Below are 18,461 nucleotides of genomic sequence, written 5' to 3' on the forward strand. Positions count from 1 at the left end.
CCATTAAATAACACGCAGTGTCTTACTTCTCCCCAGTCCCAAAATGAAGACGCAATGAATCTGAGAGTAGGGGGGGGGGGGGCGTTTTTCTGTTTTTGTTTTGTTCTGCGTCTCTTTGGCAGACCCAGAAAGAAATGGTCATGTGACCGATAGAAGAGTGGAATTTTACAAAATCCTAAAGCCTTGTGATTCCTCCACCCCTCTATGTATGGAGTCAGGGACAGCTGACTAATGACGATGCTTGTCATATGCCAAAGAGCCTAAAAAAAATAAACAAGCCCACACAAAAAAAGTCCTGAAATTCCAGCCCAGCGAATTCAAAGAAAATCTCTTTTATCCAGATGGTGGCTTTGTAATGTGCGCAGGTGGGGGGGGGGGGGGGGGGCGACTGTCCGAGGGTTAATGCGGACCGTCGGACGGCAGAATGAGAACGTGCTGAAATATATTCCAGTTCATTAAGCCGAGACAACTGCGCATTTGCAGAAAGGAACTTGTCACTTTGTGACCTTCCTAAGCTGGGGAGCAGCCCATGTTTTCTTCTTGAGTGACAGACTGACTAAGACGCAGCAAGTCTGCATTTTTTCTCAGTGCAAGGGACGGTCAGAGGCCCTAATCGCATGTAACTGCTGCAGGGAACAAATATGGCCATGACACCGCTGGCAATGTTTGTCCTCAGACGCATGTTGCATGCAGGTAGCTTTTTTGCCAGCAAGAATCACTGAATGGGGGTGGAGTAGGAGCAAAACTAATCCTGGCACAAGTAGCGCACCGTACCGAACGCCGGATGTGGCCAAATTGCACACTTGAACAGAGGAAGGAGATTAAAGGGGTATGCTTAAATACCACCTGAGCCTACTCTGTCCTGGGTCAAGAGAGCATAATGTACAGGGTGCAGGGGTCAGGAGTGCATAACAGAGAGTGCAGGAGTACATAATACACACCAGCAGAGGTAAAGAGTAAGTAATGCACAAGTAAAGATATCAGAAGTGTGTAATGCACAAGATGCAGAGCTTTGAAGTAAGTAACGCACAGAACGCTGAGTTCAGGAGTACGTAACGCACAGAATGAAAAAGTCGGGAGCAAGTAATGCACAGAATGCAGAGGTGAGGAGTAAGTAATGCACAGCACAGGAGCAAGTAATGCACAAAGTGTAGGAGTCATGAGTAAGTAATGCATATATTGCAGGGGTCAGGAGTAAGAAATGCAAAATGTGCAGGGGCCAGGAGTAAGTAATGCACAGGTCAGGAGTAAGTAATGCACAAAAGTGAAGGAGTCATGAGTAAGTAATGCAAATAGTGTAAGGGTTAGGAGTAAGTTATGCAAAATATGCAGGGGTCAGAAGTAAGTAATGCAAATAGTGCAAGGGTCAGGAGTAAGTAATGGAAAATGTTCAGGATTCAGGAGTATGTAATGCAAAAAGTTTGCAGGTCAGGAATAAATAACACATAGAGTGAGGGTCAGGAGTAAGTAATAGGGATCTATTGATATCGTTTTTTCAAGGCCAATACCGATTTTCCAGCCACCCTTCAGGCCAATAGCTGATTTTAGGTGCTGATATTCTGCACATTTAAAGTTTTTATTTTTACACTGTCCTTTAAAATTATTTATTTTATTTTTTTGATCACTTTTATTGCTGTCACGAGGAATGTAAACATCCCCTGTGACAGTAATAGGCAGTGACAGGTCAGGAGTAAGTAATGCATAGAATAAAGGGGTCAAGAGTAAGTAATGCACAAAGCGCAGGAGTCATGAGTAAGTAATACAAAACAGAATGCAAGAGTAAATAATGCAAAAAGTGCAGAGCTCAGGAATAAATAACACACAGAGTGAAAGAGTCAAGAGTACAAGTCAAGAGGAGAAAATGCAAAGGTCAGGAGTAGGTAACACACACTTTGCGCAGGTGAAGAGTAAGTAATGCACAGAAGGCAGGAGTCAGGAATAAGTAATGCACATAGTGCACAGGTCAGGAGTAAGTAACGCACAAAGTATAGGGGTCAGGAGTAAGTAATGTGCAAAGTGCAGGGGTCAGGAGTAAGTAATGCACATAGTGCACAGGTCAGGAGTAAGTAACGCACAAAGTATAGGGGTCAGGAGTAAGTAATGTGCAAAGTGCAGGGGTCAGGAGTAAGTAATGCACATAGTGCACAGGTCAGGAGTAAGTAATGCACATAGTGCACAGGTCAGGAGTAAGTAACGCACAAAGTATAGGGGTCAGGAGTAAGTAATGTGCAAAGTGCAGGGGTCAGGAATAAATAACACACAGAATGCAGGGGTTAAGAGTAAGTAATGCACAAAGTGCACAGGTCAGGAGTAAGTAATTAACAGAATGAGGGTCAAGAGTAACGCACAAATTACAGCCGACAGCAGTAAGTACCGCACTAAGTACAGGATTTAAGAGTAACGCACAAAGTACAGGGGGCAGGGGTCAGTAACGCACAAAGTGCAGGAGTTAGGAGTGAGTCATACAGGGAAAACCCAAGGGCCACGTACTGGAAACTGCATTTATTGATCCATACCTCCATTTACGGTATATTAGTGATGACTGAACTCTCTGGACTCCACTTCTCGAGTGAGCGCACACCAAAAGCTGATAACAGATTCCTGTGACATAAATCAGAACCCATTTAAGGTTTTAATTACATCATTTGTTTATGATTCATTTTGTGCATAGGTTGGTACCATTCAGGAATTGACAGGCATAATTCAGAATTAAACTCGGTATTATAATTCATGTGCAACAATACTCTATGGACCAGCCACCAGTGTCTGTAGCAACCACAAGCCTTTCACTGCACCATCATTTGCCAGGTTGCTGGCAGCTGTGCAGCTGACTATGTGGGGAGGGTTAGAAAAAATGGTGGTCTCAGGTGGCATCTGCCCTGTTTCCAAACAATACATGTAAGACGTTTGGTGCTCTTTCAGAAACTGCACCAAACTGAGGGACATAATAGAAGTCTACAGCAAAGCGCAGCTAATCACAGGTACACTTCGCTGCAGGAGAAGCGCACGGATCGTGTGAAAAGGGCCTAAGAGCCCATTCACACTGATCCGACTTGGACCGCGACTTGTCAGCCTGGAGCGACTTGCATAGACATTCATTTTATGAAGTCTGTGCAAGTCGCGCCAAAGTCGCGGTGCACGTGACTTCACAGGTCGCCCCCGAAGTCGTGCCGCTGAAGTGTGAACCGGCACTTACTCTGACATTCCTGATCTACATACTTGGTCCATATCAGTGATTGGGACTCAAATGGGTCTAGTTAAAAAACATTTGTGGGACAAAGGTCACAATCATTTGTCCAGGCTGCACAAACTTTACCCACATTTTCTCTAAGCAGCTCCATCTCGTGGTCAAAATGTGGTATTTTTTTAAATACTTTTTTTAATACTTTAATCAGAAAATATACTGCATTTTGGCCAATAAATGGATCTGTTGATCATAGGCACTCATAGTATTAGAGAAAACACAGGAAACATTTGCACAACCTGAATTCATGCTTGTGACATTCATCCAACAAATATTTTATAAAAAAACCCCAAAGCAATGAAGCCAGAGAGCTGCCACAAATATCAGGAGGCCAGCATTTTCTGAAGGAGGTCAAGGCATCTTACCCCTACAAGTTCTAGAATGTCCTTCCAGAGCTCCCATAGCCGAGGAAAGCTACAGTTTTTTGGAACTATGATTTCCAAGTGGCTCAGACCAATTACACCTATGTGGACCAATCATCTAGATCTAGTACAATGATCAGGGGGATCAGTTCATGTAGGGTTTTCCAATGGAAGAGTTCTCCAGAGTGTCAGCATAGGACAAGGAACCTCAAACTACGGCCCTCCAGCTGTTGCAGGACTACACATCCCATGAGGCATTGTAAAACTCCGACATTCACAGACATGACTAGGCATGATGGGAATTGTAGTTCCTGAACAACTGGAGGGCCATAGTTTGAAGACCCCTGGCATAGGAAAGTCTCTCTCCTATGGCCACTGGAAAACCTCTACATACATTTAGATATAGCGGACTTATTGATTTGCTATATGACATTAATTCAAATTTCTACCTAGCCTTGATTGTTTAGTTTTTGTGCCCACACACATACACAGAAAGTTGGCTGGTGCTGCCTATACTGAATGCTCATTTATACCCCTAAATGGGTGACCTAAGGCTTATAGCCTGAAAAATAAAGTCATTATAACAATGCAAGGAAGCAAAAATATTGATTCTGGCTCAATCCTCTAAAGAAAAAATGCTAATATGTAATTTAATTTCCCTTTCAGAGCCAAGAATTTACATACAATAACAAAAGTCTCATTACCCTCCAAACCCTTCCTAGCATGTCCACTCCGAAATACACGGCATGGCTAATTTATGATGTGGGAACTTGTTTTTCTCTATCTTTGTTTTATTTTTTTATTTTCTTTATTGTAGTTCACGTCATTCAGGTCATTGTTCATTTATGTCCTTTTTTATGGTGTCAGCTCTAAAAATGACATTTCACTACAATTTTAATATAAAAAGACTGAAACGCTGGTTCTTTTTTTTTTTTAGTTGCTTCTCTGCAAGTACTTGAACAGTAAAGGCTAAGGTCTATGGCATATTGGCAACCTAAACATATACCATATTCGGTGTAGCACAATGAATATACTGTACGTGCAATAAAATATTGAAAAAACAATAAAATGCACAAAAATAAACAAAGTCCCAATATATACAATCCACTGCTGTGTATTCAAGTGACAGTTCAAATTAAAAATCAGAAAATAATTGTGATCCAGTGAATTCGGTGACCACCACCTCTGGCTAAATTGCCCGCTCACCTCCAAATGTTGAACCCACTACAGAATCACATTCACCATAAAAATTGTCCCACAGGATGTCGCCGGGATATTCCTCCTCTAGGTGTCTGCAGGCTTCGCGCTCCTCCTCTTAAAGTGGAATTCCACCCTAATTTTATACTTACCTCCATCTTCTCGCTCCGGGTCACCTGAAAAAGAAATGGATAATCACATTTTTTTTTTTTTTTACTTACCTCGTAGCGAAGAAAATATACTTACCTTACTTCCTTCTTCCTCCTTCCTCGGCTGCGGCCCGTCGTCACTTCCTGGCTCTGCAATGATTCCTGGGAGCTGAACGTCATCGCTCCCAGGAATCAATGCGCCTGCACCGGCCCCGACGTCAGTTCCGGGGGGCGCGCGCGTCATCCCCTTCTAAACAGCTTCAGGGCATGCCCAGAAGCTGTGGAGGGATGACGCGTGCGACCCGGAAGTGACGGCGGGGCCGGCGCAGGGCATCGTGGGACCGAAGAAGGCTGAAGAGGACGCCGAAGAGGATCGCGCTGGCTTCAAGCTGCCCACATCTGAGATGGCAGCGCTGGACAAGACGTTTTCAAGGTAAGTATTTGTTCTAAAAGGTAAGTGCAACCTGGGACAGATCAGAGGCTAGCCATTGTGGAATGCACTAGCCCTGACTGTCCCGGGGGTATTTAAAAAAAAAAAAAAAATTCCAGGGTGGAACTCCGCTTTAAGGTCTCAATCAATCATATGCAGCCATAAAAATGATAAAAGAAAACCATGGTGCTCTGATTCAAATATTTATTGTATAAAACGTAACATAGGGATTAAAAATACTCAGAAACATGTGTAAAAACCATGCATGTCCTCAGCTCATGTTGCTGATACAAACAAAAGACGTCCAAAAGTAACGGCTCATCCACCTGTACGCGTTACGCCCTCTGCTGGGCTTCTTCAGCAAGTCATTGGCAACCTGGTGCAGGTGTTAAAAGTAGTATTAAAGTGTTTCTTAAGCTGGATACACACTATAGAATTTTCTTTAGATTTTTTCCTTTAGATTTACCAAAACTTTATAAACATTTTCAATTTGTATGCAATCAGACAGGGCCTTGCACCACATAGTTGAAGGTAAATCTAAAGGAAATATACCAACAAAAGCTGTATAGTGTGTATCCAGCATAAAGCCTTAAGTTGGGTACAAACGATAGGAAAATCGGGTGAACAGTCATCCAATTTTCCTCGTTGGTTCAAAGCAAATCGAAACCGATGAACGAAAATATGTATGAAGATTCTCGTACAACAAAGGCTTTTTTTTTCGTTGTTTAGGGCCGGTTCACACTCTTGCGAGTGCGGCGATCGCATGGAATATCGGAGCGCACTGCTCCTTCATTACATGCGATCGGAAGTGCGGTGCAAATTCAGCCATACACTTTGTATGGCTGAAATTCGCACTGCACCCGCCCAAAAGATGCACAGGACCCTTTTTTCCAGCCGCATAAGGATCGGATCGCACAGTGGTTCACACTTGTGCGATCCGATCCTGTGTGAACTGTCAGATCGCACTGCGATATGCGATCAAACTGGGGGTGTCGTTAACATCTAATTGACACCCCCTGCGTATCGCATATGGCAGTGTGAACTGCCAGATGTGCGTTTGCAATGCAGGAACAGGCTGCGAATTGAGAACCGGGACTTATTGTTTCTGATCATGCACGATCTTTTCTGATTTTTCTTGTACGGAAATCATACAAAAACGGTACAGATTAAACAAAAATCATTCGTTCTTTTCCTGTACGAGAACATTTTTGGAGTTTGTCCCTTTGGTAATTTTCGTAGGAAAAGTCAGCTGATGAAAAATGTGTTAACACTATATGAAAATCGTCCGAAAAAATTCTCGCCCGATTTCCTTATAGTGTGTACAAGCTTTTAAGTTTTTTTACTTTAATTCATTCTATGCATTAAGGTGAAAGAAGTTTTCTGCTGCAGTTCCCCCAGACCCCTCCTTTTTCTTACCTGAGCCTGATCCCATCCAGCCGTCACTCTCTCCTCAATGGACAGATTGATAGCAGCGGGAGCCATTGGCTCCCGCTGCTGTCAATCAAATCCTGTGATATGGAGCGGGGGTGGGGGGTGAGCCCTGCACGGGTGCCCCCAGGGAAGCGGCTTTCCATGGGGGCATCCAATCAAGAGGAGGGGCTTGGAGGGCCGGCGGGGGAGGGGGGCCAGAAGAAGAGGTTCCGGGCTGCTCTGTGCAAAACTATTGCACAGAGCAAGTAAGTATGACATGTTTATTTTTATTAAAAAAAAAAAAAAAAAAAACAAAGGTTTACAACCACTAAACCCCCAGCATGTTTTGGCGTAACACACGGAGCAAAATAAAATAAAATAGAGTTAAAGTGTTACTAAACCAAGGAGCCTGCATTCACTATATCTGCTCTCCCACAGCACACAGAACATGGAAATGCAATTATTTTAGTAAATATAAACTGCTAAATACCTTTTCTCATCAGCAGTATATAGCAGTCTTGTGACTTCTATCAGTTCCTGGTGAAGCTTGTAGGAGGAGTTTTCATACTGCACTGAGCTGTCCTATGAGAATGCAGGAACCCTGACCCTCTGCCTGGACAGTGCTGATTGGCCCTGTGCTGATCACATGCACACTCCCAAGAAAAAAAAAAACCTCTCTAGCAATGCACACCAAACTGGGCATGTGCAGTCTAACTTCAATGGCTCTTTCTTATCAGGTTTTGTCCAGGGGGACAGTGCAGGTAGGGGAGGATTTGTGCATACAGGATCAAGCAGCCTTTTTACACAATGCAGAGGTTTAACCCCTTAGGATCCACAGTGAGTATAACGAGCATGCTTTACTGCATATACAGATTGATTTTAGTGTTGTGGGTTTAGTAACACTTTAATAGTGGACAGTACAGTCTGCAGTCAGTCTGTTAGCTTGGAGAGAGGGGAGGAGGAGGAACAGGGAGTGCTTTGCCATCCTAGGCTAAGGGGCTATGTGTTTCTATTGATGCTCATAGTGTAGGGAGTCGGGACACATAATTCTAGTCCCTGCATGCAAGGGTGGCTCCATTGGACGGTACAAGAGAAAGGCCCCACCATGAAACAGGAAACCAGCTTAAACTGAAACATAGGCAAGAATTAAAGATAAGAAGCAGCATACTAATTACTTGCACACAGCACGAGTTTGTCAGCAGGTTTCAGCCAATGATTTTGTCTGAAACCTGCTGATCGGCTCTCTCTCATCATAGCATAGAGTTCTGTATTTCCAAATACACAGACAGAACTCTGTGTACACAGAACAACGATCTGGCTGTTCCTTCTCCCTGAAAAGCAGGAGAAAAAAACAGCCAGATCTGTGAGGAAAAGCAGCACACATTACACTTGTTAGGCACACAGTTAACCCCTTCCCAGCCAGTGGCATTAGTGAGAAGTACAGTTTTCTATCTGATTTTATTATTAGTGTCACTAGCAATGTCAGTGTCGGTTAGTATCCTTCCCAGCCAGTGTTTGTTAGCACCAGATTGACCGCCACACTATCACGGTCCCATTATAAGCCACTGATCACCGCCATTACCAGTATAGCATCTATAGCTACGTAAATTCAAGTATATAGTGTATACTAAAGTTTGTAGACACTATAACTTTGACATAGACCAATAAATATACACTTATTGGGATTTTTTTTCTTATTTTTTACCAAAGACATGTAGCAGAATACATTTTGGCCTAAATTTATGAAGAAATTTGATTTTTTTTTTTTTTTATTGAATGTGTTTTGTAACAGAATGTAGAAACTATCTTTTTAAAGAAAATGTTGGTCTTTTTTTGTTTATATAATAAAACATAAAAACTCAGAGCCCATTCACACTAGCGCGACTTGTGAGGCAACTTGTGTTGCCCCAGGTAGCTTGACATAACAAAAGCAATGTTAATCAATCAGTGCCGTCTTAATTGGCACTACTGAAGTCGCTCCGACTTCAGAAAAGGGTCCTGTACTACTTTGAGGCGACCTGTGATCCGACTGTCCCATATACTTCAATGGGAGTCGCCTCCTTATCTTAATTGACACGACTTGTTATCAGACTTTCCAGGAAGAAGAAAGAGATTAGCCAGGCATTCCCCACAGACAAAGTCGCCTGTCTCTTCAAAGTAGTGCACAAGTCTCTTCCAAGTCTCTAAACAAGTCTCTTAACAAGTCTCTAAACAAGTCTCTTCAAGTCACGGGGCGACTTTCTGGTAGTGGTAGTGTGAACCAGCTCTCAGTGCTGATCATATCCACCAAATGAAAGTTCTATTTGTATGAAAAAAAATGTTACAATTTTTATTTGGGTACAGCGTTGCATGACCGCGCAATTGCCAGTTAAAGTAGCATAGTACTGAACAGCAAATGATGGTCTGGTCATGAAGGGGGTAAAACCTTCCAGCTGATTAAATCAGCTGATAAAAGTGCTTAAAAAAATCTGAGAGTTTAATATCACTTAAACTTACAAGAAATAGGATTGCTAAAGAGATTATTCACCTGTTCCTATGGTGTCACTCTCTTGTTGGCCAAAAAGTTGAAGGATCTCAATTACCATAGAGGGAGCAGAGACAGAATGACGGCTCAGCTAGCAAAGAGAAAGTGAGGGCTGTTTTAGGGATCCTGCCATTAGTGATTGCCCCCAGCAACAGAAATATTATTATTATGACACAGTTCTTATTTTTCATAATGGCGTCAGATGGGCAACTTGGTACTTAGATGGAAATGTGGCATCTAGACAAATTTGGGGCTAGATTCACACCTTGTGTGTTGGCAGTGGATACAAAATCACGCACTTTCCCAAAACGCACAGAAACACGCTGCCCTTTAGCAAGCACATGGCAGTGCCATTACTTGGTAATGTCGCCCCCACACATCTACTAATGTGTGCCTTTTCATGTGCGTAAAACCTATTAGAAATGCACTCTAAGATTCCATGACGAATGTATACTGCTCAAAAGTATTAAAGGAACACTTTTTAATCAGAGTAGCATCAAGACAATTAAACTTCTGGGATATTGATCTGGTCAGTTAAGTAGCAGAGGGGGTTCTTAATCAGTTTCAGCTGCTTTGGTGTTCATGAAATTACCAAACAGGGCACTAGATGGGCAACAATGAGACAACCTCCAAAACTGAAATGGTTTTACAGGTGGAGGCCACTGAAGTTTTTTTCCCTACTCATCTTTTCTGACTGTTTTTTCACTAGTTTTGCATTTGGCTAGGGTCAGTGTCACTACTTGTAGCATGAGGCGATACCTGGACCCTATAGAGCAGGGGTGGGGAACCTACGTCCCGGGGGCCATATGCGGCCCTCAAAGTCATTTGATCCGGCCCCCCATGCAGCTCAGTCTGTGTCTCTCAGCTGATCTGTCAGAACGGCGCCAATGCTTCCTGTATAGTTCTATCAAATGCATTCCGCCTGTGACCAATACAGGAAACATCGCCTCTTCCTCCAGCGCGGCACCGCTGCTAGCCAGCATTTACCGCCAGCAGCACACACAGCAGTACCAGCCAGAGCCAGGAGTACAAGCCAGAGTCAGCAGTACCCACAGCAGTATAAGCCAGAGCCAGCAGTACCCACAGCAGTACAAGCCAGAGCCAGCAGTACCCACAGCAGGACCAGCAGTACCCACAGCAGTACCAGCCAGAGCCAGTAGTACCCACAGCAGTACCAGCCAGAGTCAGCAGTACCCACAACAGTACCAGCCAGCAGTACCTACAGCGCAGTACCCACAGCAGTACCAGCCAGCAGTACCAGCCTGAGCCAGCAGTACCCAAGGCAGTACCTATAGCACAGTACCAACCTGAATCAGCAATACCCACAGCAGTACCAGCCTGAGCCAGCAGTACCAGCCAGCAGTACCCACAGCATAGTACAAGCCAGCAGTACCAGCCTGAGCCAGCAGTACCAGCCAGCTGTACCCACCAGCAGTACCCGCCAGCAGTTCTTTTCAAAACTTACCACCACAAAGTCGACTGCGCTCCAGACTGACCGACGCAAACCTGGAAAACCAATTGCGAGTAGCAACATCATCAATACCAGCTAACATCACACACCTCACCAAAGAGAAGCAGTTGCAGCCATCACATTAGGGGTGAGTTAATTACATTTTTGACCAAATATAACAGGCACATTTTTAAGTTAATAAGTTTGTATGGCCCCCGAATGATTTTATAAATACCCAAATGGCCCTTGGCAGAAAAAAGGTTCCCCACCCCTGCTATAGAGGTTACATAGGCAGTCCAACTCCTCCAGGATGGCACATTAATATGTGCTATTGGCAGAAGAGCCAAGACCATTGAGGGGATTCCAGGAGACAGGCAGTTACTCTAGGAGAGCTGGACAGGGCCATAGAAGGTCCTCAACCCATCATCAGGACCGTTATCTGCTCCTTTGTGCAAGGAGGAACAGGATGAGCACTGCCAGAGCCCTACAAAATGACCTCCAGCAGGCTACTGGTGTGAATGTCTCTGAACAAACAATCAGAGACAGACTTCATGAGGGTGGCCTGAGGGCCCAACATCCTCTAGTGGGCCCTGCGCTCAATGGAGCTCGATTGGCATTTGCTATTGAACACCAGAATTGGGAGGTCTACCATTGGCGCCCTGTGCTTTTCACAGATGAGAACAGGTTTACCCTGAGCACATGTAACAGACATGGTGGGTCAGTGATGGTCTGGGGAGGCATATCCATAGAGGGACACACAGACCTCTACAGGCTAGACAATGGTACTCTGACTGCCATTAGTTATTGTGATGAAATCTTTGAACCCATTGTCAGACCCTACACTGGTGTAGTGGGTCCTGGGTTCCTCCTGGTGCACGACAATGCCCGGCCTCATGTGGTGAGAGTGTGCAGTTAGTTCATGGAGGATGAAGGAATTGATATAATTGAATGGCCCCCACACTCGCCTGACCGAAATCATTATTTTTTGGTCCATCTGATGCCTACAGGTTGCACCTCAGTCTGTTCAGGAGCTCAGTGATGCCCTGGTCCAGATCTGGGAGGAAACACCCCAGGACACCATCTGTCATCTCACTAGCTAGCTAGGAACATGCCCCGATGTTGTCAGGCATGCATACAAGCACGCCTGGGCCATACAAACTACTGGGTACCATTTTGAGTTGCTACAATGAAAGTTCAGCAAAATGGACTACCCTACTGCATCATTTTTTCACTTTGATTTTCAGGGTGTCTTTGAATTCAGCCCTCTGTAGGTTGATAATTTTAATTTCCAATAAACAATGTGGCATCCTTTCTTTGCTAACACATTACCCAGTCCATATTAGTATAGATGTCCAGCATGATATTTTTCCCAATGCAGATCTGATGTGTTTTCAAAGTGTTCCTTTAATTTCTTTGTGCAGTGTATTTATATGATATTTATGTAGCACTGTCCCCGCAGGGCCTGCTGAATAGCGTCTTTATGGGCTCCCCTGATTACAGCACACTGTTACCTTTTAGATAAAGTCCCTGGATCCTTCCTTGCTGCTAATGGCTCATCACACAAATGACCAGTCTAGGGGTGTTGGTTTTTTGTTTTGTAATTGGGACAGGAGAAGGGAATAGTGGGATACTCCAACTATTCACATTGGTTGAGGACTTCTATCTTCAGGACTTTCTTAGGAATTAGGAACAGCCAGGCTGTTAATCCACACTGCCACAAGTGTAGATGGGGTTAAGTCTCTTGCTCTCTTTACTCGCTGACAAGACAACTTGATAGACGATAACTTAGCTTCAGGCCACTCTCACTAGCATCGCCTTTCAATTGACATCAATTGACATCCATTGACATCCATCCACTGACTATCCTAGGAGCAGGGGTGGCCCCCTCAGGTCAGGCCCCTTGACACAAGTTTCTGTACTCACTGTACTGCACTGAGACAGACCCTCCAGTGTCTCCCCTCTCAGTTAGCTCCTCTGGACCTCCAGGTTCTGTTCTTCACTGCTACTCTTCCGGTGCTCAGGACCCCCTGAGGCCGCATGGCACCTCTACAGAGGAGGAGGCAAGCCGCCCGCTCCTTCCGGGACTCCGCTATCCAGACGAAAGACCTTGAGCACATGTCCTCCTGGCTTTTATACAGTATCCCAATATGCACAGAGGCACTTTTCACTCTGCCAATCATCAGGACTGTATCAAAGCCCATGCACCCATTCATCAGGTTTCCTCCCACTGTCCAACATGCCTCCCTATTGGACCACTGTGAAACTCTCTAGCCAGAACGAGTTGCATCCTGAGCACAATGAGCAGACCTCACTAACAGATCCTGCTCTCTGGTAGGCAGAGAACAATATAGATTTACCTGCAGCCCTTCTGGTAAGCAGACAGAGCTCAAAACTATACTTTCTCACTAGCACCTACCTAGGAGGGTGCTACACTTGCTTATCCCAGAGCTCAGCTTTAAAATGGAGAAGTGTAAAAACCCTACAGTTGTTACCGGAACATGAGTAGAAGGTAAATCTGCAAGTGGGGACACCATTTCCAGTGACTACTGTCAATGCAGAAATCTTCCCCACTATAGAAAAAATTCTTCTTACTATTCCAGGGGGACAGGAAAAGAGTGTAAATCCCCCCCACTGGCTACACGGACAGCAATAAAAACATGACAGATGGTCTAACCCCGTCTCATACTGTCCAGAAGAAGAAAAGAAAAGTTTTGGATGGAGTTTCATTTTAATTGGGGTTCATCCTGTAAACATGTCTGAATCTGTAGTCATAATGATCTCCTCTGTAATAAGTAGAAAGGTTTTTCTTCTATTATACATTATGAATACAGAGGAGGCTCTCACAATACAAGTATTGTGCCTTAGATAATAGGCTCATTGTCTGAGATAAGTAATAAATCGGTAAAAATGTGGAACACTTTGTAATTATTTTTCTCTGTGATACAGACTTTTAGAAAGACATTCTCCAAAGACAACTACAGTTTAAAGTGACCCTGTCACTGCAGGCTTCTGCAATCAAATCACGGTTATTGACGTTTGGTCAGCGAGTCATGCAAAAAGTGGAACCACCAGGGCTCCCCTTCATCAGGCATGGTGACATGGTGGTTTCCAAAATATTGCGCTTTTTGTATGACATGCTGAAGAAACATCAGTGGCTAATGGCACTTTTCCACTGCAAGTACCGGCTTGGCTCTACTCGGCCCTGCTCGGCCCGGTTTTCTTTTCCACTGCTGGTACCGCATGGTACGGTGTTGGAACGGTTCAGTACGGTACGGTATGGTTTGCATTTCCACTAAAGTAGTACTAAAGTTAAGTGGGTGGGATAACAACGATTCTCTGACCAATCAGTGGCTAGTAGTGACTGCATGCAAAGGATTGTGGGATATGGTACCGGGTATGGTACCTCTTGGAACCACAATAGAGGTGGTACTGTTTTTAAGAGCCGTACCGTTCGGTTCCATGCAGTGGAAAAGCGCCGCCGTACCGTACCGAACTGTTCCTACACCGTACCATGCGGTACCAGCAGTGGAAAAGCACAAAAGTGAGCCAAACCGTTCAGTTCCATGCAGTGGAAAAGCGCCATAAGGTTAGCACTCCTGCCTTGCAGCACTAGGGTCACTGGTTTGCATCCCAACAACACTACCTGCATGGAGTTTGCCTTTTTTCCTTGTGCTTACATGGGTTTCCTGCTCTAATACAAAGACATACTTGTAGGTATATAGGACCCTCCATTCAAATTCTAACCAGGATGCTACCTGCATGGAGTTTGCATGTTTTCCTTGTGCTTACATGGGTCTCATCCTACACTCCAAAGACATACTGATAGGTATATAGGGCTCTCCGTTCAAATCCTAACTAGAATGCGACCTGGCGTTTGCATGTTCACTTTGTTATCTGTTAAAGAAGCATTTGTATACTTACCTTGCTGGTGGCGTCTGTTCTGAAAAGCTGCCGGTATTGATGTTTCATATTGAGTAGGTCCCCCTTTTGCCACCAGAACAGTCCTGTCCCATCTAGGCATGGACACCACTAGACCTCTGAAGTTATGCTGCGGTATCTGGCACCAAGCCGTCAGTAGCAGATCCTGTAAGTTGTGAGGTCAGACTTGTTTTTCCAGCACATTCCACAGATGCTCAATTGGATTGAGATCTGGAGGCCAAGTCAACACCTCAAATTCTTTGTTGTGTTCCTCAAACCATTTTTGCAGTGTGGGAGGGTTCATTATCCTGCTGAAAGAGGCCACTGCCATCAGGGAACACTGTTTCCATGAAGGGGTGTACTTGGCCACCAACAATGTTTAGGTAGGGATAAGGGCGGGACTTGGGAGGGGGTGCCGAGTGGGCACCTGCCTCGGGTGCTGTATTGAAGGGGGGGGGGGCGCTGCCGAGTTATCTGCTCTTCCCACATCCTTACTGACAGAATAAGCCGCACCCGATAGCTGCTCCTGGAGGGAGGATTCAGGTTTCTCCTCCCTCCAGCCTGCATGGAGCAGAGTCGAAGCTGAGACAGAACTTTTCTCAGTCTCAGCAACTAGCTTCTGAGGAAGGAGGGCGGATTGTGTCCTTTTTCTTCTCCCCTGTCAAGTGACTTGCCACATGACTGAAGAGAGGAAGGGGATGCTGTGAGTACTGATCTCACAGTACAAGGGGGAAAGGGGAGGGGAAACAAATCGGGAGCATAGGGGCACCTGATGTAAAGGGGGACTCTACTGGGGGCACCTGATGTGAGGGTGCACTCTATTGTGGACACCTGATGTAAGGGGGCACTCTGATGTAAACACCTGAAGTAAAGTGGGACTTTAATAGGGAACCGGATGTAAGAGGGGAACTCTATTAGGGACACCTGATGGAAGGGGGACACTTGATGTAAAGGGGAACTCTTTTGGGGACACCTGATGTAAAGGTGGACTCTATTGGGGACACCTAATGTAAAGGGGGTACTCTATTGGGGACACCTGATGTAAGAGGGGAACTCTATTAGGGACACCTGATGTAAGGGGGGGCTCTGATGAGGACACCTGATGTAAAGGGAGTCTCTATTGGGGACACCTGATGTAGAGAGGGACTCTATTGGGGACTCTACCTGGCAGAGCGAGCGCAATTTGCAATCTTTGTCCTGGGCGTGGATGATCTTGTCCCGGCACTGGCTAGGAGGTAGGTGTCAAGTAACATCCACATGAATGGCAGGGCCCAATATTTCCCAACAGAACATTGCCCAAAGCACCACCCTGCCCCGCTGGCTTGTCTTCTTCCCATACTGCATCCTGGAGCCATCTCTTCCCACGTAAGCGACACACATGCACCCGGAACAACCACATGATGTAAATTGAATTTATTCATATTTTAAAATCCACTCTATTCTCGTCACATGACCCAGCAGCTCCGGCTCCTCTGTGTTATTGATTGGCTGCTGCAGGGGAGAGGAGAAAGCGCCAATAACAGCTGGACAATGGAGGCTAATGGGTGACTTCATGGTTTCCATAACTCACAGCTGCTGTCAAGCGTTCCCTTACATAAGGGAGCCGGAGCTGCTAAATCATGTGACCGGACCAGTTTAAAAAAAAAGGTAAGTATACAGAGCTTTTTTTTTTTTTTTTTCAAGGTATGCAGGATAGGTAGGAGGAGGGGGAGGGAATGCTTTTTAAGAATAGTAAAGCTGGCTAAACACTAGTAGAACGCCGTTCAAAATATTTCATTTTAGGAATTTCCGTTAAATTTCCGAATTCGGCTTTGATCAGTTCTCCGATGTAGTAACCCGGAAGCGGCGTGATGACGTCACGGCTGGGTTACTCGGCGGCTGAAGGCGCCGGATTTAAAAAACTATCAGTATTCAAAAATACAGATTTTGGCATTTTGAATACATTGAAGTGCAGTGGAGGGGGTCTAGGGTCTTTTAAAACCCCGATCCCTCCATAAAGAGTACCTGTCCCTGCCTATTACTGTCACAAATAATGTTTACATTGCTTATGACAGCAATAAAAGTGATCAGACTTATTTATTTTTTTTTAAACTGTGCTTAAATTAAAAAATCTAATAAAATAAATGGGAAAATCTTTTTTTTTTTTTTTTTAGAAGCGCCCCTGTCGCCAAGAGCTCTCGCACAAAAGAAAACGCATACGTAAGTTGTGCCCTCAACTGAAAGCGGTGTTCAAACCACACATGTGAGGTATCGTTGGGATCGCCAGAGAGAGCGCAATAATTCTAAAAAAAGTGCTACTCTGTAAGGGCTCTTTCACACGGGCGGTCCGATCAGATCCGCCTGTCAGTTTTTTAGGCGGATCTGATCGGATCCTCCATGCAGCTCTATGGGGCAGCGGGTGTCAGCGGAGACACCTCCTGCCATCCGCATCCGATCCTGTGCTGAAATCTGGACGGATGGAAACCCTATTTTTCCATCCGTTCAGTAATCGGAGCGGAGCGGATGAGAGCGGACAAGCGGTCCGCTCTCCTCCGATCCCCCATAGAGGGCAGCGGGTGCTGAGACACCTCCCTCTCCGCTCTGCAAGCGGAGACGGAGCTGTCATCCGCCCGGCTCAGCGGGGATCGCGGATCGATCCCCGCTGAGCAACACGGATCCGCCTGCGGAGGCGGACCGTGTGAAAGAGCCCTAACTCTAAACTGGTAACCGTTAAAAAAATGTAAAGTGCTGCCTATGGAGATTTTTTATGTACCGTAGTTTGTCGCCATTTCGTGGGTGTGTGCAATTTTAGACTATAACATGTTAGGTATCTATTTACTCGGCGTGACATCATCTTTCACAATATACAAAAAAAAAAATTGGGCTAACTTTACTGTTTAGTTTTTTTAAATGCAGTGAAATTTTTTCCCCAAAAAAATGGTGGTTGAAAGCCCGCTGCGCAAATACTGCGCGACAAAAAATATTGCAACGACCGCCATTTCATTTTCCTGAGTCTTTGCTAAACATATATATATATATATATATATAATGTTTGGGGGTTCTAAGTAATATTCTATCTAAAAATACAGATTTTAACTGTTTACACATGTAAACAACATGTGTCAGAAATGGGCTCGGTCCAGAAGTGGTTAAATCCATGCCTTAGAGCAGGTCTTCCCAAACTTTTTTGGGCAGAGACCCACTTTTTTTTTTTATGCCATGTCACTAAAGACATTGGGGCTGATTTACTAAAACTGAAGAGTGCAAAATCTGGTGCAGCTGTGCATGGTAGCCAATCAGCTTCTAACATTAGCTTTGTTCAATTGAAGCGGTAGTAAACAGCTGGTTTTTTTTTTTTTTTTATTCTGGAACCTGCAAGTTCAAGCCATAATGTGCTAGTATGCGTTGCATACTAGCACATTATGTGAAACTTACCTTAGAACGCAGCCCTTCCAGCGGCAAGCTGTCACGGCTGACAAGGCTTCCATCTTCACGCACATTCTTTCCGGGTTCGTGGACTCCGGCTGTGTGAGTGGCCAGAGCCAAGGTGACACTCCAGCATGGGAGCCGCCGTTTACCGCACAGGACTCTATAGGAATGGCCCGGGTGGGCGTTGCTTTAGAACACATGTCCTGGTTAGGGATGCACCGATCCGATATTCGGATCGGATATCGGCGCCGATATGGCCATTTTAGATGGATCGGGGGATCGGTAACATTGGCCAATCCACTGGCCGATCTGGTTTTTGCTGAGTAACGGCTCAGCCATCCCTTACTTGGTGCAGTAGTAGTATGGGAT

This window comes from Pelophylax lessonae (assembly GCF_965119305.1).
Source record: "Pelophylax lessonae genome assembly, chromosome: 2".
In the NCBI taxonomy this organism is placed as follows: Eukaryota; Metazoa; Chordata; class Amphibia; order Anura; family Ranidae; genus Pelophylax; species Pelophylax lessonae.